Here is a 23,497-nt window from a genome sequence, read left to right on the forward strand (position 1 = left end):
CTTGCATAGCGTAGTACTTTTTTCTTCTTCTTGGTTTTATCATAGAATATCCATTTTCCATCCCCAGTAACAATTCGATGTAGAAAAAACTTTTTCTTTGTTGCCTTTGTATCAGCTGCTCGCAAGTGGAAAATTGCCTTTCAATATCTCTCGGTTTCAGTTCATAAACCACCCAACTGCCTTGCTTTTGAATCATTCCCATGAATTTTAATCGAACGGAAACTGCTTTTTGAGTCACTCGCACTGATTCTGCAAGCTTCTCTTGCGTTTGATTCGGATATTCATCGAGTAATGTCTCCAACTGTTTGTTTGTGTCATCAACGCTGAAATTTCCATTCTTGAAACGTCGAAACCATTCCCCGCATGATGATATCAGTTGGAGCACTATCACCATAAACATTTTTAAGCACCTTTCTTCCAATTAAAACAAAAACACATGTATTTAACACAAAAATTGCTCATAACAAACACAGTGAAAAACAAGGTTTTTTTAAAGACTCGAAACAATATGAACTGAATGGATCACGGTCATTTCGCCGAAAGCCATTTCGCCGAAAGCCGTTTCGCCGGATGACATATCGCCGAAAGGGTCATTTCGCCGAAAGCTTCTTTTCGCCGAAAGGGTAATTTCGCCGAATCCTGAAATCGTCTTAAAATCGTAATTGGAATGGATTTAAAATAAAGACAAACGGAAGATGATAGCGTTAATGCTCGTTTTGTTGACCTACAATTGTACTTCTTGAATAGAGATTAATTTTTGTACTCTTGAATGAAGCGTTAAGCGTTTGTTAAGTGGAAATTAAAAATGCCACATCGTTTTGGTTCATGTGCTGTCCGACCTCGCTACCGCTTCCGCTTCCGACGGCGGGTCGGCGGCCGACTCAGCCACCTTGGCTTCGGTTACGTGGCTGCGCCACATCAGTTATAAAGGAGGCATAACATACAAGAGACATGACCCTTTCGGCGAAATGACCCTTCCGACCAAACGACTTTCGGCGAAATGACCCGCTCCCGAACTGAATTTTTATGACAGATGTCTAACCTCTTGAAAAAATCGACACCACCTGATGCTGTTCAATATTCATAACAGCCAGAGCCTTCTTTTGAAAACGGACCGTACTAATTTGTACTCCCAATACTAGAAAAAATTCTTCAAACTAGCAAAACATTTCTAAACAAAATTTTATGTCAGAAAGAACATCCTTGAAATTATACGGCACATAGCTTTAGCTCAGATGCAAAACCGGTACGTGCTGGTACGGACGAAGGAAACACAATACCGCCTCTACGAACGAGGAACACAGCGTGCGGTGTTCGATTTCGTACACACAGTGAAGAAATCGAAAACCAACACCGGGGCTCGGGTTTGAAAACACAATCGAGCTCATCGGCACCGGTCACGTTTGAGCATGAGTTAACAGATCGGCTGAAAAGTTCGTATCGTTTCTATGAGAGGGCGCCACTAGAATTAAATCCATACCATTTTGAGTTAGTACCAACCTTCAAAAGATACGTGTATAAATTTGACAGCTGTCTGATTATTAGTTTGTGAGATATTGCATTTTGAGTGAAGCTACTTTTGTTATTGTGAAAAAAATGGAAAAAAAGGAATTTCGTGTGTTGATGAAACACTACTTTTTGATGAAAAAAAGTGCCGCCGATACCAAAAAATGGCTTGATGAGTGTTATCCAGACTCTGCACCGGGCGAAGCAACAATTCGTAAGTGGTTTGCAAAATTTCGTACTGGTCATATGAGCACCGAAGACGATGAACGCAGTGGACGTCCAAAAGAGGCTGTTACCGATGAAAACGTGAAAAAAATCCACAAAATGATTTTCAATTACCGTAAAGTGAAGTTGATCGAGATAGCTGACACCCTAAAGATATCAAAGGAACGTCTTGGTAGATATATTTTTCACGAATATTTGGATATGAGAAAGCTTTGTGCAAAATGGGTGCCGCGTGAGCTCACAATCGATCAAAAACAACATCGAATTGATGATTCTGAGCAGTGTTTGGAGCTGTTATATCGAAATAAAACCGATTTTTTTCGTCGATATATAACAATGGACGAAACATGGCTCCATCACTTCACTCCGGAGTCCAATCGACAGTCAGATGAGTGGACTGCACGCGATGAACCGAACCCAAAGCGTGGAAAGACTCAACAATCGGCCGGTAAGGTTATGGCGTCTGTATTTTGGGATTCGCATGGTATAATTTTCATCGACTACCTTGAAAAGGGAATACCCATCAACAGTGACTATTATATAGCGTTATTAGAGCGTTTGAAGGACGAAATTTAAGAAAAACGGCCTCATTTCAAGAAGAAAAACAGATTTTTTTTATCAAGACAATGCACCGTGTCACAAGTCGATGAAAACCAGGCTGATATTGAACGAATTGGGCTTCGAATTGCTCCCTCATCCACCGTATTCTCCAGATTTGGCCCACAGTGACTTTTTCCTGTTCTCAGACCTCAAGAGAATGCTCGCTGGTAAAAAATTTAGAAGCAATGAAGAGGTAATCGCTGAAACTGATGCCTATTTTGAGGCAAAGGACAAATCGTACTACAAAAATGGTATCGAAAAGTTGAAAGATCGCTATAATCGCTGTATCGCCTCTGATGGCAATTATGTTGAATAATAAAAACGAATTTTGGCAAAAAATGTGTGTTTCTATTAAACGATACGAACTTTTCAGCCAAACTGTTAGTATGAGGAATTCAGTCACCCGTAAAATTCAATTTTTATAGTGATATTTATTTTAAAGAATTTTTACACTTTTTGCATCGTCATTTTATATGACGGTTTGAGATTTTTGAAAACGTTTCTAACACTGCAATACCGGAACCGGATATCGGATTCGGATGCAACTACCGACGGAAATTTAAAATCTATCATTCCAATCTAAGTCTATGGCCTGTCAAGCCATTTGGCTGAGAAATTGGAGTATTTTCGGTACTTCCATAAACGGAAACCTAGAAATCGGTGTAACCGAAGTGAGTTTATGTCTCCAAACTGAAAAAAGAATCTGGATCCATCGGTTTAAATGAATTCTGTTCACTTCACATGCTGCCTTGTAAAAAAAAAACATTTCTTTAAATTGAAATGTTTACGCAAATCGACATTATTCCACCACTAAATGCACTGAGAAGTGATTGTGAGTTCCATTCGTTCGCGTCCCTTGTCTCCATTCCACATTTCTTCTTACTAAATAAGCTGTTTCATTTGGGTCTTGTTTGGTGATTATGTGACCAACTGAAGATCTGTTCGGGAGTAATACGAATTATCTAGTCTGAGTGGGTCTCGTATCCCTCGAATGGTCAAGTTTGAGTCCTTTTTAGTTAAAATTTTTCGTAGTCTTCTATACTTTCAGTTGATATTGTTGATGACGATACGATCTACTTCAATAAATGGATAGTCAAAAATGAATTTTCAAAGCAACTCCACTTTTCTATCTCGGCAGCCAGCTGCCTAGAGGATACGATTGATTTCAAATCGATCGTGTACCGCACTGGGCGTGTTTGGGCATTTTTAAAGAAAGGCTCTTTTTTTCATCGCCTGCTACGATTCCGATTTTGCTTTCTAGAGCATCTGATCTGATCAGCAAAGAAATTTCAGTTTCGCGTGAATTCGTCCGTAATCGAACTGATCACGAGACAGTGCATTAAACTTTCGCCCATCGGAGTCAACTACCGACCGGCAAGGGAATAACCGATGGCTTCAATTACTGATTCAACAACAACAACAACTTACCGATTGAATTGCACCGAAAATGTCCGTTGGCGGGATGTCCGCTTTGCTTCTCCGACTCTTGGCAGATCGAACCGAATCAATCCGAATCGATGATAAGTAAGTACTTATAAAAGCATAAACACCAGCACACTTAACATTCACTTAATCACTTTTTTTTTCTTTCTCGCTCGCTTTGGTCACGCCGTTTGTTAACTCTCGTTTGTAAACACAAATCACTGCTCTCAGGTCAACGGATTCACCGGTTCACGGGTTTTCTGAAGCACAATTTCCTCACCGTTTGCTAAACACTTGATTTTTTTCTCTCTTTTTCTTGCGAATTGCACCGCCAAGGGTTCGCTCCTTGCGTTAGTGTTATTGCCTTAGTAGCTTGTTAAAATCGGCTCGCGGAAATTTTAGATTTCTGTTTTTCTTTCCTATTTTTTTTTCTTTTTCCAACACCACCATCACCGGCACTCAGGGCTTTGCTCCGCTGGCTGGCAGACTGCAATAGAGAAACGAATAAAATATGGTTAATTTGAGCGATGGCGCGTTTCCGTCATTGCAACCGGAATCACTTGTCGAACATTGAAAATCGAAGATTCACAAATCGGGCACGCTTTCGATCGATCGAGTTCAGTTGGGTTCCGGTTCTGTCCTGTGTTCCACGACAGCATTTCCAACTCTCAGCTGATTAACGCGGAAAGCGAAAACGCGGTCCCGTTTTCACGACTCGTTGACTGAATTGCTGGGGTTTTTTTTTTCATCTGTTGAAACTCTCTTTCGTTCCGTCGAAGTCTCGAAGTGGCAAAACTCGCCAAGCGAAACGACACCGACGGACGGACACACGGATCACGCTTTCGAACCGTTTGGTGGAATCTCTGTTTCGGTTCATTAGATTCAACGTTCGGGCCCGAACAGCCGAACACGGCCCATCAGGAAAAGCTCTGGGATAGTAAAAGTGTTGAAAAGCAATTTCCTAATGGTAATGATCATTGGGAGATAATTTTCAATTTGTTTGGATCGGGCATCGTCGTGGGTGACGACGCGCTTCAGATGGGGGTAATTGTTATTGCGGTGACATGCTCGTGAAGTGAGAAAAGCAAAAACAGATGGAATGTGGTCGAGTGGAGAAACGAGTGGAGATCTTCTGTGGCTCGCTTTCGCTTTCATTAGGACAGTACTTTCTGACGGCACAATGGAATGTGTTATTTAATTAGACTTCATGCAATGGGTCATTGCATCAGGAAAAAAAAACCTGAATCTTCCTTATGTACATTTAGCGTGTTTCAGAACATTCAAGCTCGTATGGACTAGAAGCGAAGTATCGTGCATAATCTTTCTAGGCAAAACACAAAGGAGACCATGACATTTTCCCACATGCACTGATGGAAATTAGCACGGTGACTTCATGTGAAAAGAACATGAACAGTCATATCTATGAAATATCTATTTAGCATCGAATAAGTTTAAAATTGTAAATTAAGTAATAGTAATAGTAATAGTAATAGTAATAGTAATAGTAATAGTAATAGTAATAGTAATAGTAATAGTAATAGTAATAGTAATAGTAATAGTAATAGTAATAGTAATAGTAATAGTAATAGTAATAGTAATAGTAATAGTAATAGTAATAGTAATAGTAAAAGTAATAGTAATAGTAATAGTAATAGTAATAGTAATAGTAATAGTAATAGTAATAGTAATAGTAATAGTAATAGTAATAGTAATAGTAATAGTAATAGTAATAGTAATAGTAATAGTAATAGTAATAGTAATAGTAATAGTAATAGTAATAGTAATAGTAATAGTAATAGTAATAGTAATAGTAATAGTAATAGTAATAGTAATAGTAATAGTAATAGTAATAGTAATAGTAATAGTGGAAATGAACATGAAATCTAGCAAAGACTAGACAAGTCTAGACAAGACTAGAGAAGACTAGACAAAACTTGACAAGACTAGACAAGACTAGACAAGACTAGACAAGACTAGACAAGACTAGACAAGACTAGACAAGACTAGACAAGACTAGACAAGACTAGACAAGACTAGACAAGACTAGACAAGACTAGACAAGACTAGACAAGACTAGACAAGACTAGACAAGACTAGACAAGACTAGACAAGACTAGACAAGACTAGACAAGACTAGACAAGACTAGACAAGACTAGACAAGACTAGACAAGACTAGACAAGACTAGACAAGACTAGACAAGACTAGACAAGACTGGACAAGACTAGACAAGATTGGACAAGACTAGACAAGACTAGACAAGACTAGACAAGACTAGACAAGACTAGACAAGACTAGACAAGACTAGACAAGACTAGACAAGACTAGACAAGACTAGACAAGACTAGACAAGACTAGACAAGACTAGACAAGACTAGACAAGACTAGACAAGACTAGACAAGACTAGACAAGACTAGACAAGACTAGACAAGACTAGACAAGACTAGACAAGACTAGACAAGACTAGACAAGACTAGACAAGACTAGACAAGACTAGACAAGACTAGACAAGACTAGACAAGACTAGACAAGACTAGACAAGACTAGACAAGACTGGACAAGACTAGACAAGATTGGACAAGACTAGACAAGACTAGACAAGACTAGACAAGACTAGACAAGACTAGACAAGACTAGACAAGACTAGACAAGACTAGACAAGACTAGACAAGACTAGACAAGACTAGACAAGACTAGACAAGACTAGACAAGACTAGACAAGACTAGACAAGACTAGACAAGACTGGACAAGACTAGACAAGATTGGACAAGACTAGACAAGACTAGACAAGACTAGACAAGACTAGACAAGACTAGACAAGACTAGACAAGACTAGACAAGACTAGACAAGACTAGACAAGACTAGACAAGACTAGACAAGACTAGACAAGACTAGACAAGACTAGACAAGACTAGACAAGACTAGACAAGACTAGACAAGACTGGACAAGACTAGACAAGATTGGACAAGACTAGACAAGACTAGACAAGACTAGACAAGACTAGACAAGACTAGACAAGACTAGACAAGACTAGACAAGACTAGACAAGACTAGACAAGACTAGACAAGACTAGACAAGACTAGACAAGACTAGACAAGACTAGACAAGACTAGACAAGACTAGACAAGACTAGACAAGACTAGACAAGACTAGACAAGACTAGACAAGACTAGACAAGACTAGACAAGACTAGACAAGACTAGACAAGACTAGACAAGACTAGACAAGACTAGACAAGACTAGACAAGACTAGACAAGACTAGACAAGACTAGACAAGACTAGACAAGACTAGACAAGACTAGACAAGACTAGACAAGACTAGACAAGACTAGACAAGACTAGACAAGACTAGACAAGACTAGACAAGACTAGACAAGACCAGACAAGACTAGACAAGACCAGACAAGACTAGACAAGACTAGACAAGACTAGACAAGACTAGACAAGACTAGACAAGACTAGACAAGACTAGACAAGACTAGACAAGACTAGACAAGACTAGACAAGACTAGACAAGACTAGACAAGACTAGACAAGACTAGACAAGACTAGACAAGACTGGACAAGACTAGACAAGATTGGACAAGACTAGACAAGACTAGACAAGACTAGACAAGACTAGACAAGACTAGACAAGACTAGACAAGACTAGACAAGACTAGACAAGACTAGACAAGACTAGACAAGACTAGACAAGACTAGACAAGACTAGACAAGACTAGACAAGACTAGACAAGACTAGACAAGACTAGACAAGACTAGACAAGACTAGACAAGACTAGACAAGACTAGACAAGACTAGACAAGACTAGACAAGACTAGACAAGACTAGACAAGACTAGACAAGACTAGACAAGACTAGACAAGACTAGACAAGACTAGACAAGACTAGACAAGACTAGACAAGACTAGACAAAACTAGACAAGACTAGACAAGACTAGACAAGACTAGACAAGACTAGACAAGACTAGACAAGACTAGACAAAACTAGACAAGACTAGACAAGACTAGACAAGACTAGACAAGACTAGACAAGACTAGACAAGACTAGACAAGACTAGACAAGACTAGACAAGACCAGACAAGACTAGACAAGACTAGACAAGACTAGACAAGACTAGACAAGACTAGACAAGACTAGACAAGACTAGACAAGACTAGACAAGACTAGACAAGACTAGACAAGACTAGACAAGACTAGACAAGACTAGACAAGACTAGACAAGACTAGACAAGACTAGACAAGACTAGACAAGACTAGACAAGACTAGACAAGACTAGACAAGACTAGACAAGACTAGACAAGACTAGACAAGACTAGACAAGACTAGACAAGACTAGACAAGACTAGACAAGACTAGACAAGACTAGACAAGACTGGACAAGACTAGACAAGATTGGACAAGACTAGACAAGACTAGACAAGACTAGACAAGACTAGACAAGACTAGACAAGACTAGACAAGACTAGACAAGACTAGACAAGACTAGACAAGACTAGACAAGACTAGACAAGACTAGACAAGACTAGACAAGACTAGACAAGACTAGACAAGACTAGACAAGACTAGACAAGACTAGACAAGACTAGACAAGACTAGACAAGACTAGACAAGACTAGACAAGACTAGACAAGACTAGACAAGACTAGACAAGACTAGACAAGACTAGACAAGACTAGACAAGACTAGACAAGACTAGACAAAACTAGACAAGACTAGACAAGACTAGACAAGACTAGACAAGACTAGACAAGACTAGACAAGACTAGACAAGACTAGACAAGACTAGACAAGACTAGACAAGACTAGACAAGACTAGACAAGACTAGACAAGACTAGACAAGACTAGACAAGACTAGACAAGACTAGACAAGACTAGACAAGACTAGACAAGACTAGACAAGACTAGACAAGACTAGACAAGACTAGACAAGACTAGACAAGACTAGACAAGACTAGACAAGACTAGACAAGACTAGACAAGACTAGACAAGACTGGACAAGACTAGACAAGATTGGACAAGACTAGACAAGACTAGACAAGACTAGACAAGACTAGACAAGACTAGACAAGACTAGACAAGACTAGACAAGACTAGACAAGACTAGACAAGACTAGACAAGACTAGACAAGATTGGACAAGACTAGACAAGACTAGACAAGACTAGACAAGACTAGACAAGACTAGACAAGACTAGACAAGACTAGACAAGACTAGACAAGACTAGACAAGACTAGACAAGACTAGACAAGACTAGACAAGACTAGACAAGACTAGACAAGACTAGACAAGACTAGACAAGACTAGACAAGACTAGACAAGACTAGACAAGACTAGACAAGACTAGACAAGACTAGACAAGACTAGACAAGACTAGACAAGACTAGACAAGACTAGACAAGACTAGACAAGACTAGACAAGACTAGACAAGACTAGACAAGACTAGACAAGACTAGACAAGACTAGACAAGACTAGACAAGACTAGACAAGACTAGACAAGACTAGACAAGACTAGACAAGACTAGACAAGACTAGACAAGACTAGACAAGACTAGACAAGACTAGACAAGACTAGACAAGACTAGACAAGACTAGACAAGACTAGACAAGACTAGACAAGACTAGACAAGACTAGACAAGACTAGACAAGACTAGACAAGACTAGACAAGACTAGACAAAACTAGACAAGACTAGACAAGACTAGACAAGACTAAACAGGACTATACTGTTTTTTTTGCTTCATAAGACTTCACAGTGTCTTCAAAGACGATTCTTGCAACGTATTTGATAAAAAAAAATCATCGCCGTTTCAGTACTAGATCTAAATTTCAGTCAATAGTTTTGTTTTTCAGTGTAAAAATATGGTGAAAGAATCAGAGCGAACCACAACTAATTATGAACTTCGATGTGTCACATGAAACAAAATGAATATTTAAAAGTCGTCAGTCGTCAGATTTTGTGTAAGGCCAACACTGTTCAGCTGGCGACCCTATCTATAAAGAAGATTTATTTCACATGCCTCGACAGTCTACATTTTCATCGGTGTAGTTTACCGATTGATTTATTAAAACAGTAAACTTTTGAATGACATACACTAAAAAACTGTTTTCTGTTAGTTTAGTTCAATGGCAGCTAACAGAGAAAATGCCAATAAATAAACATTGACATAGTACTATATAAAAATCGTGATTTCAAACTATAGAAAAACAAATTTACCCCAAGCAAAAAAAAAAATGCAAATCTAAGTTTCCTAAACTTACGTGAAGTTGGTTCGCCTTAGATAATTAGGGTTAACATCTCGGATGATTCTCGCGCCCGGCAGTAGTTTTTTTTTTTGAGGAAAAGAGATTTTGGATTTAGCGAAAATAGTCCAGTTTATCAAATCCGACAATGATTGCGTTATAATACCGTAACTGAAATCTAATTACTAGAAATTCATCGATTCGTGAGAGATGCGCATTGTTTTGTCTAAGTGAACCGGTATTTCAATTAACAACGATGATTCCGCCGAAGGCTAGTTCACTTATTAGTGGAGGCATCCCAGGCACTAACGATGTCATTAAAATAGCCTTTTATGAACACCAACACCAATGCTTATAGCTCTATATCTGCAATTTGAAAGCTCATCTGTTGTAAATCAATCAGAATTCAGCTTTCAAAATGCACACCAGCCATAAATACGCATTATCTATGAATAGACGTATATTTTACCAGAGTTGGCCTTCATTCAGTCTCAAGTGCGATTGAAATGCCAATTAGCGGTTTTTTGCTGTCATAATGCGGTATTAGTATGTGCCTCTTGGTTACCGGGGATAAGGCTCTCGAATTGCGGGATCTGATTCTCCATTGGAACGTAAGCTTTCTGTGATATTCTATATTAATCAAACATTGACCATTTGCTTCCATCTAGATGCAAAGAGAGAAATAGAGAAAATTTCAACAATGTATGTTATGTTTTATTTTTATAGAACTACTTGAAAGTAATAACTCTATATTTCAATCTGCCCGTCTTTCAGAATCAAAATGCCTTGATCAAAATAAAGTTTCGTTCTAGGTAAACCAGGGCCGTCGCGAGAGGGAGCGCAGAAATTTGTGTTTTATTCTTCGTAATGAAAAAATACAAAAAATAAAAGCCCCTTTCAAATATAAATTATTTTATTAGGTTCGTTTAAACATTTCTTCCCTGGTAACCAGTAAGCACTAATAATGGCATTAAATAGCCTTTTATAAACACCAAAAATAGCTCTATATCTGCAATTTGAAAGCTCATTTCTTAAATCGACGACACGAACAGTCATACGAAACGTATGACTGATTCTTCAAAAAACGTGTTCGAAAAAAAACGTGGTGAGCGACACTTCAGTGCTCCATGTTGGAAAACTACTAACCGAAAAAAAAAACACTTTCACTCCTCTACTTTCCGATACCGTGTGTGTTGATGTGTCAGGTTCCTTTGTGCAACTCTGCATCAATTTTTTTCTCGATACTACCGGTCTTTGGTTTCCGGTTGCGGTGGAACCGATTAGTAGTGGTAGAAAATTTTCAAGCGGAACTCACCTCAAATTTCGCAGTGATGGCACTGATATTCATAAACGTGAATTCAATTTATTTGTCTCGTGTGCATTGTTTAGATCCGATTTTCGGCGGTCTCCAACATTTCAGATCGGCCTATAAAGTGATGAGTAAAATCATTAAAATAGGACCCAAAACTGTTCCTATCTAGTTTTATTACTCAATGACCAAACGGATCAGTATCAGAAAAAACACTATCATTGCAAATTTTTTTTTAGAGTTACCGTCCAACAAAATAAATTAAAATATTAGGGCAGAGTGTTCGGTTACCGGCACCCTTTTATTTTACGCCCATAACTTCTGACTTAGTGCACATTATGCGGACATCTATACATCAATGGAAAGCTAAAGTCCCTAGCTAACAACTGAATAAGAAACTAAGTTGATTCAATTGATTGAAAAAATGTTATTATCAATTTAGTCAAGTGATAAATTTAGGCCATTTCAAGAAAGGTGTTCGGTTACCGGCACCCCAAGAAATTTAGCTAAAAATGGAAATAAATAGGTAAAGACTGCAATTATTCAAAGAAAAAACGGAATTTATTCTTTTCGAATGCGTTTTGGACAAAAGTCCTCATTGCCTGATGGTGACTTCGCCTAGGCTCTCTTGGCCGATGATTTGGATGGTGGCACCTTTGGTCGAAGATTTGGCCGGTCTTTCACTTTTTTTCTTTGCCGGAGCATCTTTGGCTAACTTTGTCTCGACAGCAGCCTACATATCACAGACAATTTTTAACGATTTGTCGAAAAAATGGGATGCCGGTAACCAAAATCGGTAAACATTTTAAAAATGACAAAACAAATCTTTGATTACGAAAATTTGGTAGCCTCCGGTGTTAAATCACGAAATAGATCGATTTCACCTCCTGAATATTCAATCCACTCACCTTTCCGATTGATGCTCTTCAATTTATGATACAATACAAAAAAATCAGAAAAAACTTTTGTGTTCATTTTCACGCAATTAAAATATGTTTTGAACGCTACAAAGGGTACAAGCGTCTTTTTGCTTCGGTCACAAAAAGAACGTGCTGCTATTACACACACACGCATGACATTTGTCGGAATGACGCTATCTGCTTTCTGTCAAAAGTTACGGTGCAGTGTCAGAAACCGAACACTGCCGGCAACCGAACATCTTCCCCTATGCATAATACAAATCATCATTTGAACCACATTCCGTATTCTTTTCGTGGAAAAATATTGAGAAATATGTCGGTCCACTGTATCTCAGCGCAGACTTATCAGAAGTCAACAAATCGAAGCAGCATAGTTAGGGTAGATGCTTTTCTAGACTCCAACGTTTCTGTTTGATTTAATTTGAATTTCTTTATGAATTTTTGGTGGTTATTTAAAATAAAAAATGCGAGAAAGAAAACGTTGGGGTCTGGTATTTTACATGTAGAAAGTGTGTGCAAAATTTGAAAAAAAAATGTTTAAAGTAGTTTTCAAATGACGATGGACACGGACTGCTTTCGAGAAAAACGAAGGAAACAATTTATTTTTCTGAGCAGCACTTATGGTCTAAAACTTTTGAAAAATCATATTTTTTCTTTTGTATTTTGCTATAATAAAACATTTCAAGAATGTTTTGTCAAGTTTTTAAGTCAATCGAAGCAGAAATGCTGGGCCTGTGCGCCGAGCTTTTGCTTCTTCGCATTATGAAATAAGCAAAGGTAAAGGCCGAGTTTTGTTCCGATAGGCTTGAAAATTTCACAGAATATTATTGAAAAGTTTTACTATAAGAAAGTACAAAGAAAACAATAGATGATTTTTCAAAAGTGTTAGACCCTACTCGCCCCTTGACGGGAGAGGAAAATTTTTCTCGTCCGACGCGCACGCCTACTACGATCGATCAAACTAGAATACCTCTAAAGTCAATCACCAAGAAACAGTCACAGCTGCAGTCCTACAGACGACACGACCTGCCACTCGTCTATTAAAACTGTATCGTAAATTTAACTACCCCTCAGTAACTCGTAATGTCAAAACGAAATTGCTTGGAAAAATATTCAAACTGGCAACACAAGTTTATATTTTAATGATTTTGAAAAAAAGTTACCATAACCTTGGTTACTGTATATTGAAGACTTAAGAAATCTAAACAAATGAAACTGCAAAACGGGTATATTATTACGAAAAAATTAGAATGGATTCAACGGTTCAAGTGGAAGATCCGTTTTATGCAGTTACAAGTTCTCCAGCATCATTAGCCAATGGGTACGACTACAAAGTACTACTGTATTTGAAAAGAATACACGGATTTGTCATTCAGAATAATTATGCCATGCTACTAACGATAAATAATGATACTTCAAATGAAATCTACTTGAAAGAAACGGACATACAAAAAACTACACTGATATTGAAATGATCGAATGTACTTGGATTCACTAGGGAAAATCCTTTTCTTTTTATTCGTCGCTGTATTTGTTATTCTCCTCAGAGAGTTTAATGTACGTAATAGTATGAAATAAAATTAGTAAATGATTTTTAGGCGTTTCCTTCAATTCTCATTTATTCATTGTATTGGAGTATGTTAGTTTTTGAAACTTTCTAAAATGTACAATGTTAAGAAAGAAGAAAGAAACCGTGTAGCATGTTATAATTGGAGCTAGAAATATATCCTACTCCAAAACAAAACATATTTATCCACTAATCGAGGATCCGATTGTATTTCATTTGTAAGAATTAGAGAACACCCGTTGGTTTTGATAACGAGGTTCCCAATAAATCTCAGATTAGACTACGTATCTTTCAGGGTTGTTGGGACTTTTCATAAACTATTCAATATTACAAACATATTTATTTAGTTTAATATAATTTTGATATAAAATTAGGACCTCTACACCATTTAGAAAATTTCTTGACTTTCTACCCCTTGTTGGGTTGTTGATGTTGTCTATCGCTAGTAATCAGGCTGAGAATTAATGAAAATATAGTTGAAATCGTGTTGATATTTTTCTGTTTTCGTTTAATCTGGAATCTTCTTCATGAGCTAGTGATTCCGATATTTAAAGCTGATTTTTAGAATGCACTCTTTAAGCGGTGAATATTGAGATCTAGCAGTTTTATTCGTGTTCCAATCATCATCAATCATCATATCTACATTTCATTTCCTTAAATCCGGTCAAGAAAATAACTTGTTGAATAAATAAACTACAGTTTGCTGAAGCTTTCTGTACTAATCACTTTCTATATTCGCCATGAGCTGCATATTAAAATTTGTTTTTGTTTTGTGAAGGTACCTTGGTAACTAGCTCATAGCAACATGGCAGTGTTGCTCGATAATTTTGCTTTTGTTATTAACAAGGGGCTGTTCAATAAATGGTAACTGCTGGTAAATCGCTTACAGACAGTTTTCATTCCATTTTTTCTTCGGAGTGTCTGGTCGTGTCGTCGGTCCTACCCTAATGTCGTCTTGGCATCACTGTGGACCGTCGCGATTCGTAACTTCAAAGCATGCTTAGATTCGCAAGAATCAGCGAATTGATGATACAAAAAAGCAAAACCTTCTTTTCTAAGACGAAACGGAAATATATCAAATTTTTCTGTTTTGAAGCTAAATAAAACAACAATCTGCATCCAAAATGTAGCTTTCCTTGTTGTCGGCATGCTTGAATCATTGCACCATTTGTTCGCTAGCGAACCATGAGCTAGGTAGGTATTAATCCCGCGACTTTCGCCCAGAGCACAGCACTTTTATTTGTTCCGAATTGTTCACGATGACGGCGACGACGACGACGACGACGAACGTAACGATGCAAACGTTATGCGTTTGTGGAACTTGCTTTCAAATGACATGTAATGAAATCGAAAGTGCTGCACGACTGCACCCTTTTCTTTCACCGCCCGATGGCAGCGAAACAATCAAACAAAGAACCGAAAAAGAAAAAAGATATGGAAATAATCAACCAGAGTTCCGGAACGGGTGATGTCGCGAACGAAGCGATGAGATAACTCATTTTCGATGGAGAAATTGAAATTGTCTAACCATTGAATGTTTCGTATCCCAAGCAGCGAAATTCCGTTTGATTTATTTGCAGTCATCATCTTCTAATGAAGGAGGCCCCCCAGGAAAAAAAATCGCACGACGATGCCCCCAAAAAGATGATATCAAAGAAGTTAGAACGTCAATTAGGCATGAGAAATACCTCCCATTTCGAAAAAAAAACGGAGCCTCGGTGGCAGCGTGATCCTGAAACGCCTCTGCCGGGATTCTGCATTCGGACAATGGACAGTGGGAACGATGCCCCGAAGGTACCCATTAGAATCAATTTGATTTTCCCAAAACGTGCACGGTTTGGTTTTTTTTTCTTCTACTGGCGAACATTCTGCTGCAATTTTGTGTGTCCCTAAAATTAGATGCCCGAGCTCATTTTTCTCCCATCAAACGCTGCTTCGTTCCAGCCGAAGGTCCTTATTAAATGGGTGCATCCATAATTAGCTCTCCGAACTCTGGCCGATGGTTGTCGGTCGAACGCCAGCTACGCAATCACGTGCAAAAGAGTTTTCCCTCACCTCCCCCCGCGTCTGATCCCCTTCTTGCCGTAGTGCATCGGTTGAAGCCACAGACTGACGACGGATGTTTCCGATTCGACGAACCGCACGGACACGCCAAGCGAGAGAGAGAAATTATTAACACCTGAGTGCCGATTGAAATAGGTATAATTTCTCGAAGCCGGTGATGGTTTTCAATCAGTGTGACTTTTGCTTTCAACACCCAAAAAAAAACCACACTCGCTCCATCATCTGTCATCGCCATCGCCAAGGGACCCGACGTGGTTTCCTTGGATTGAAAATTGATTTTGTTTTTTTCTGTGCCGCCGTCGTACGGACGGAATGTCGATTGATTGTGCAAGGTTCGTTGCTGTCGCCGGCGTTGCAGTCTCTCGGATTTTCGTTGTGACTGGGGAACGACTTTTTCACAATCTCAGTTTGATTTGTAGTGGTTCTGGACTTCGGTAACGTGACCCATTCGTCTTCGGATTTCAATTTCAATTTATCTTTTGAAAAATCGCTTTACCCATGCACAGATGAAACACAATTCCCCCATTTGATCATCATTCCACAATTGCTTCAGGCAATTGCACGATCCATTGTCAAAAAAAAAATCTCATAAACAGAAGATTAATTGACCGGTAAACAGCCATCGTTTTGTAGTTGCAGCCAAAATAGCTTTAGGCAGTGCTAATCATCGTGCGTTCCCTGCAGCCTTCGGCGGTCCAAAATAATAAAAAAAAAGCCACGGTAGAATTTCTCAAGCGCAGTTACTGACATTTAAAAGTTCAACCTCAGAAACTGCGATGTGCGACCGGATGACCACGGCCACGATCACCAGTCGAATGTCTGTTGATATTCGGCAATTGCACCCAGAGATGGTGACAAAATCGACTGGTCTCGCAACACAATCATGGTGGACCGAAAAGCTGTGCACTTCCATCGACGGCGGCGGCGGCAGCAGGTTTCCAAAATTTGAACGTTTCAAGGTTTTCGCTGCGGCTCTGCGAGGGGTGAGCCAATTTCATCAACCGATACGTGGGTTGTTTTCACACCTGAAGTCTGCCGAAATCCCCCCGAGCGCGCGCACTCGCTGGGAACTCAGAACTCGTTGGTGCGTGTGAAAGATCCGAAAGGAGTGTGGACTTGTTTTGGGCCCGATCAATACCGACAAGGTCTCCCGTTTCTCGTCGTGGGACACCTGGCCCGAGTGCTCAGTTTCGATTTTGGTGGCATTTCTAGCTCCTTCGAAACCGGTAGTTGCTGTAGATATTTAGTCAAGCAAGAAGAAAAAATCGAACCAAGAAACCCGACCGGTACCTGCTTCGGTTCTGGGTGCCTGCTGGAGCGAAACGACAAGAAGTTTATCAGCAAAAAAAAATAACTAGTTCAGCTGAAAAGTCAATGCAAGAATCCCCTTCTCGTCCGCATCCTGCGCTGATCACAGATGACGGCATATCGGTCTGACATTTCGAGTGCTAATTCGATCAAACCAGAAACCGGATCAGTTAGCTTGTATGAAGTGGGTGCCAGTCAGAAAGAATAAAATTGGCTGCTCCCCAATGGTGTCCGATTTCCTCTTTCAATGCGTCTTGCTTTGGAGTAGAAATCAATTTGAAAGTTCTTTTTTTGTTTGCTATTTTGAGTTGGATAGGAAAACAGTTCTTCTGTCATCGATCGGATCAATAGCAATATAACATATTGGAAGTCTATTCGGTACAGTAAATACTATGCAAATCGTTTCCACGTTGAATATTAAATCGTTTATACAGAAAATTCTCATGCTAGCGAAACTTATTAGTACAACTTGAACCGCTAAGCAATTTTCAATCAAAACGAAAATTTACAGTCGGAATCCTAAAGCGACTATAAATGTCATATTTCGACTGAAAGCCGCAAAATAAGATCCACAGAGAAGGAACAGAAACAGCGAAAATTTAGCGTCGTTTTGGTGACACTTTCATACCAGCCTACCAAGCCGAGGATTGCTTTTTCGACCAAAAATTGACAAGCTAGAAGATCATGCTAGTTTACTGTATAATATACTATAATTTTTCTCGATGGTTTACCAGCTAAACCGCTGGTCGCTCGAGTCAGTTTTCGTATGCTCGAATTCCAGCATAAAAGTATTCTAAATATGAGTATATGATTCAACTACGAGTGAAAGTCCAGCTCCTGGTCGAAATGTGGTACCACAACCGTTGCGTTATTTTTAGAATATGGTATTAGATTCATTGATTCTAAATTAAAAAACAATAACTTTCAAGCTGCAGCTACAAATTGCTTGCCGAATAAGGAATTTTGAAACTTTGAATCAAAGCGTTTCTTCGAAGTTTCCGGTATGAACCACACACATTTGGTATTGGAATCGTAACGAGGAATCTTGTTTTGTTTTAGAAATGCATGAAACGTTGAGATCTGGTGTTAGCCTGATTTTTTTAAAGTCAACTCTTCGACACTGATTGTTGATCGATTGATAAAAAAAATTGTTTTTAGGTTACACCAGATCTGGACGCTTCATGCATTTCTAAGACATTTGGCATAAAAAAAATAATTTAGCTTTGCGTTTTTTTTACGCTGATTTTCGAAGTTAAAAACTGTCCCAGAAAGTATGGACGCAACCAAAAACCACTGCCATTTCGCAATGGTTCAGAATCTGTCCATTTTTATGGCTACGTCCTGTTGTTTACACTCTTCTCTAACCACTTGTGCAGTTGTTTATTCGTTTTCATTAGTTTGTTTCGAAATGCGTGGGCTTTCAGCAGAACAACGTCGAAAAATTGTGGTGCACAGAACGCGGACTGTCCCTGAGAAAGATAGTAAAAATGGAAGGAGTAAGTGAAAAAGCCGTGCAAAATGCAATCAGAAAGTTCGGTGAGGATAACACCTTTGAGGATAAACCGAAAACGGGTCGAAAAAAAAGTCCTGCTGACCCTCAGTTGGGATGAGGCCAAAAAAGTGGGCACTTCAAAGTCAAATGTTCTTCGTGCTAAAGAACGTTTGAATCTTCGAACCTATAAAAAGCAGAAACAACCAAAACGTAGTCCGAAACAATAAGCATCGATCAGGCCGAGGAATCGAAAGCTGTACAATACGATTCTTGCTGCAAAATTTGAACTTCATAGTCATGGACGACGAAACCTACGTGAAACTAGATTACAAATCCTTGTCGGGACCACAATATTATACGGTGCGAGAAGGGAAAGTGTTAAACCAGTCCGAGACATCGATCGAAGTCGAAAAATTTGGTAAGAAAGCTATGGTCTGGCAAGCAATTTGTAGCTGCGGTAAGATTTCGAAACCCTTCGTCACCAATGCTTCAATGAACAGCGAAATATACATCAAGGAATGTCTACAAAAACGACTTCTACCCATGATTCGAAGCCACAAGGATCTTGTTGTCTTCTGGCCAGATCTTGCTTCTTGCCACTACTCGCAATCAACGGTAGAATGGTATACTACCGAAAATGTCACTTTCGTCCCAAAAGACATGAATCCACCAAATTGCCCATAACTTCGGCCAATTGAATCAGGAATCAGAACAAATTGGCTCAAATGGCACTTTCCCCTTGATATTTGGAGATTTGTGCCTCAATGTGAATTTTGCATAAAATGAAATCTTGACATCAGAAAATGATATTTGAGTTCTTTTCGAAATCCAAGATGGAGACTTCCGGGTTATCGAAATTGCTTATTACTTATTACTTTATTTAACACTGATCAGTTTGCAACTGAAAATATGACCAAATTTCGCTGCAATTTAAATGGGAATAAGAGAATATTATTATTATTATCATTATTATTATTATTATTATTATTATTATTATTATTATTATTATTATTATTATTATTATTATTATTATTATTATTATTATTATTATTATTATTATTATTATTATTATTAAATAAAGAAGTTCTAGGACAGCGTTCAATCGGTCTTTACTCCTTTTTTCGAAATCATTTACGTCCGCTCTGATATACGCGAATTTTCATTCAATTTAATATATAAAAACGGCGGGTGGGTAATGTCAGAGACATAACTGGATGTCGTGAATACGAAAACAACTGACATGTTCCTTAACACTTCCGAACATCAATTGTATGAATTATGCACGCATTCCCCTTTTTCACATTTTTCGCAAAAACAAAAAAAGCTTCACTTGATCTCGATTACTGTGAATTTCACACAGCGAAAAGTGCACAAATCTAAGCAAACTGTTCTTGATTTGCAGTAAACTGAGGATATTTCCCTACGATTTGCAAACAACAAATCCTAATAGTTCTTTAGAAAACTTTTAGAGCCATTAGAACGGCTGATATTGTGCAATGCTCTCCACCGTTGTTTTTTTCCCAATGCTAAAAACTGGCAGCTGTGACGTAATCGCTCTTGTCGAAAGCGAAACTAGCTGTGCAGACGACACAAAACACATCTGCTCGCAGTGGCGATACAATCCAAACTGATTCAAGTTCTGTTGAGAGGCTTGTTTCTACCTGATTTCGTTTGTAGCTTTTTCACTAATGGGCGGTCCTAACGGCTATAAAAATAGCCGCATACAGAATTTTATTGTCGATTATTTCATTTCGGATTTGCATATTTTATTGAAAGAAACTATCAATATGCTGTAGGGATTCGTTTCTAGCATTCACAAGGACCAAATTGAGGAACTCACTGCGATATTCACCACTTTTCGGAACATTTTTCCCGGACGATTTGTTGTACAGCAGATATTTTGTTCTCTTCTTTAGAACGCGTTCTGATTGGCTGGTGTTGACATGGAGCAAATGAGACAGGTTTTTCAATAGTGTAGTATTAAAATACTTCAATACTGTTGCTATTCACGTTTAAATTGAAAAATTTCGATTCTATTGGTAGTTAGATTATATAAATCTTTTCACAGATCACTGAGCTATGAGCTTTAAAAATACGAGAAAGGCAAACGCGCCTTATGAATTATACTCTTTGATACTCGTTTATACCAAACATTTCAGAAAAGTTTAATTTTGAACTATTTGAGATTATGTCACACAACTGAATATTTTATCATAAAATTGTGATCATATTTCCGATGGCATGTCGCAAGAATTATGTTGATTCATTAGATACAACAATAGATATTCACGATCAAAAACTTATCACTCTCTCAGAGGGTAAATTTTGAAAAGGCACCCCATAGTAAAGTAAGTCGTATTCACGACAAAATAAAATTTCCAATGTTATGGGATTTTATGCACATAATTTTTGGTTTCTCATAATCTCATAATTTAAAATTTATAATAGGAATCATTTCGTCATCATGCGAACTGTTCAGTGGTCAGATTTGAAATGTTTCCGGTTAACCGTTACAGTAGTTTCTATGCTAAGTAATTGGGTAAAATTTAGCTTAAAACTGATGATCTGGCAAGGTAAATGCAGCTGCGTACTCCAGTAAACTAGTAAAATGGCCGATTCACAACGATACGCGATTTTCACAAACTTATATTCAAATAAATGATTCCATTCCAAAAAAGTAAAAAATCTTTGAAAATTTGTCTTCAATCTGTGTCAGTTTGTAGATTATGTTAATAGGGCGGAAGTACCGGAAATAGTAATCAAAAACTTCAAGCCAGAGCTCGCGGCTCGTAATTCCGGTTCCAGAATGACAGGGCGAAATGTTGTTAGTATTTGTTGTTGTTAACAGGACAAAAAGTAGTTTTTCTTGTGGGCGAATTGAAGCTCGAATCAGAATCAAGCTTTAATCAGTTGCAATTTTCTAATTGCTTTGAATACTGAAAATGATTAGGAAGACACAAAAGTAGCTGACCTTGTTCAGCTGGAATATCATTTCGGGTGTCTTTACATCTTTCACATGAGAAGAATCCAAAAGAATAAATTAACCCGAATCGTTTTGCACCTAGAATTTTATAACCACCCAATACTACTGGTATGTAAATTAACTTTTCGATGAATATGGAAATTAAAGTTTTACGATAAAAGTTTATTCCGTCAGAAACCAGAAGTTAATCTGATCTTCGAAGCTATTGCTGTTGATGCTGAAGTTAGGGTTTCAGCCCATTTTTGTACTTAGGACACACATTTCGCATTGATTTTTCTGCTCTTTTACCAAAATCAATAGAAATTACCCCCGTTCTCGAAGAAAATATTTCAATTATTTTTTTACTGTGGCCACGTTATAACACTTTACCCACTCATATTAATTAGTCAACAGAAAACATGATGATGATGTCAATGTGCCAGTCTGCCAAAAACCATCAACGACCAAGTAACTCTTCCAGGTGTTACCAGGTTGATGGTTTTTGGCGGCTCATCAGCGCATAGCAGTTCAAAATGAACTGCTTTATGCAAAACTCGGCAGTTCAATTTGAACCGGCTGCTTAGCGGTTCAAATTGAACTGCCGAGTTTTGCATAAAGCAGTTCAATTTGAACTGCTATGCACTGATGAGTCAAAGACGAAACGTAAAGCACATTTTGTTTGAATCTGCGTTATCTCGAATTGGGACTATTATTTTTTTTTTGTTTAATGGGCAACTAATCTGCATAATGATTTTTAGGGCCCTGATTTTCTTAACTCAATGAGGTAATATTCCTTTTTGTCGTGAATACGACTTACTTTACTATGGGGCGCCTTTTCAAAATTTACTCTCTAAGAGAGTGATAAGTTTTTGATCGTGAATATCTCCTGTTGTATCTAACGAATCAACATAATTCTTGCGACATGCCATCGGAAATATGATCACAATTTTATGATAAAATTATCAGTTGTGAGACATAATCTTAAATAATTCAAAATTAAACTTTTCTGAAATGTTTGGTATAAACGAGTATCAAAGGGGATAATCCATAAGGCGCGTTTGCCTTGCTCGTATTTTTAAAGCTCATAGCTCAGTGATCTGTGAAAGGATTTATGTAATCTAACTATCAATAGAATCGAGCTTTTTCAACTTAAACGTGTATAGCAACAGTATTGAAGTATTTTAATAGTACACTATTGGAAAACCTGTCTCATTTGACCCATGTCAACACCAGCCAATCAGAACGCGTTCTGAGGAAGAGAACGAAATATCTGCTGCTGTACAACAAATCGTTCGAGAAAAATGTTCCGAAAAGTGTAGTGAGTTCCACAATTTGGTCCTTCTGAAAGGCATGAATGTCCCGTACAGTATCCTGATAGTTTCTTTCAATGAAATGCAAATCCGAAATGAAATAATCGACATTAAAATTCTGTGTGCGGCTATTTTTATAGCCGTTAGGACCGCCCTTTAGTGAAACGGCTACAAACGAAATCACGTAAAGAAAAGCTCCTAACAAAAAATTAATCAGTTTGGATTCTATCGCCAATACGAGCAGATGTATTTTGTGCCGTTTGCAAAGCTAGTTTCGCTTCCGACAAGAGCGATGACGTCACAGCTGCCAATCATTTGCATGGATGAAAAAATAACGGTGGAGAGCATTACAGAAAATCAGCCGTTCTAATGGCTCAAAAGTTTTCTAAAGAACTATTAGGATTTGTTGTTCGCAAATCGAAGTTAAATGTCCTCAGTTTAGTGCAAATCTAGAACAGCTTGGTTAGATTTGTGCACTTTTCGCGGTGTGAAATTCACAGTAATCGAGATCAAGTGAAGCCTTCTTTGTTGTTGCGAAAAATGTTCCAGAGTTTAAT

General features: G+C 38.3%; 1 protein-coding gene across 9 annotated transcripts in view; it reads right to left on the reverse strand.

Moving 5' to 3' along the window:
- Positions 1-23,497, reverse strand: part of LOC131438996 (uncharacterized) — a 515,523-nt gene that overhangs the window by 322,474 nt on the left and 169,552 nt on the right. For 6 of the 9 annotated variants that reach the window (XM_058609455.1, XM_058609454.1, XM_058609457.1 and 3 more), the window contains exon 2: positions 3,760-4,240. The exons of the other annotated variants lie outside the window; for them this stretch is intronic. The gene's annotated coding sequence lies outside the window, so the exon portion shown is untranslated. The remainder of the gene's footprint in view (positions 1-3,759; positions 4,241-23,497) is intronic. 9 annotated transcript variants of the gene reach the window in all.

The sequence above is a fragment of the Malaya genurostris genome, chromosome 3, assembly GCF_030247185.1.
Source record: "Malaya genurostris strain Urasoe2022 chromosome 3, Malgen_1.1, whole genome shotgun sequence".
NCBI lineage: Eukaryota > Metazoa > Arthropoda > Insecta > Diptera > Culicidae > Malaya > Malaya genurostris.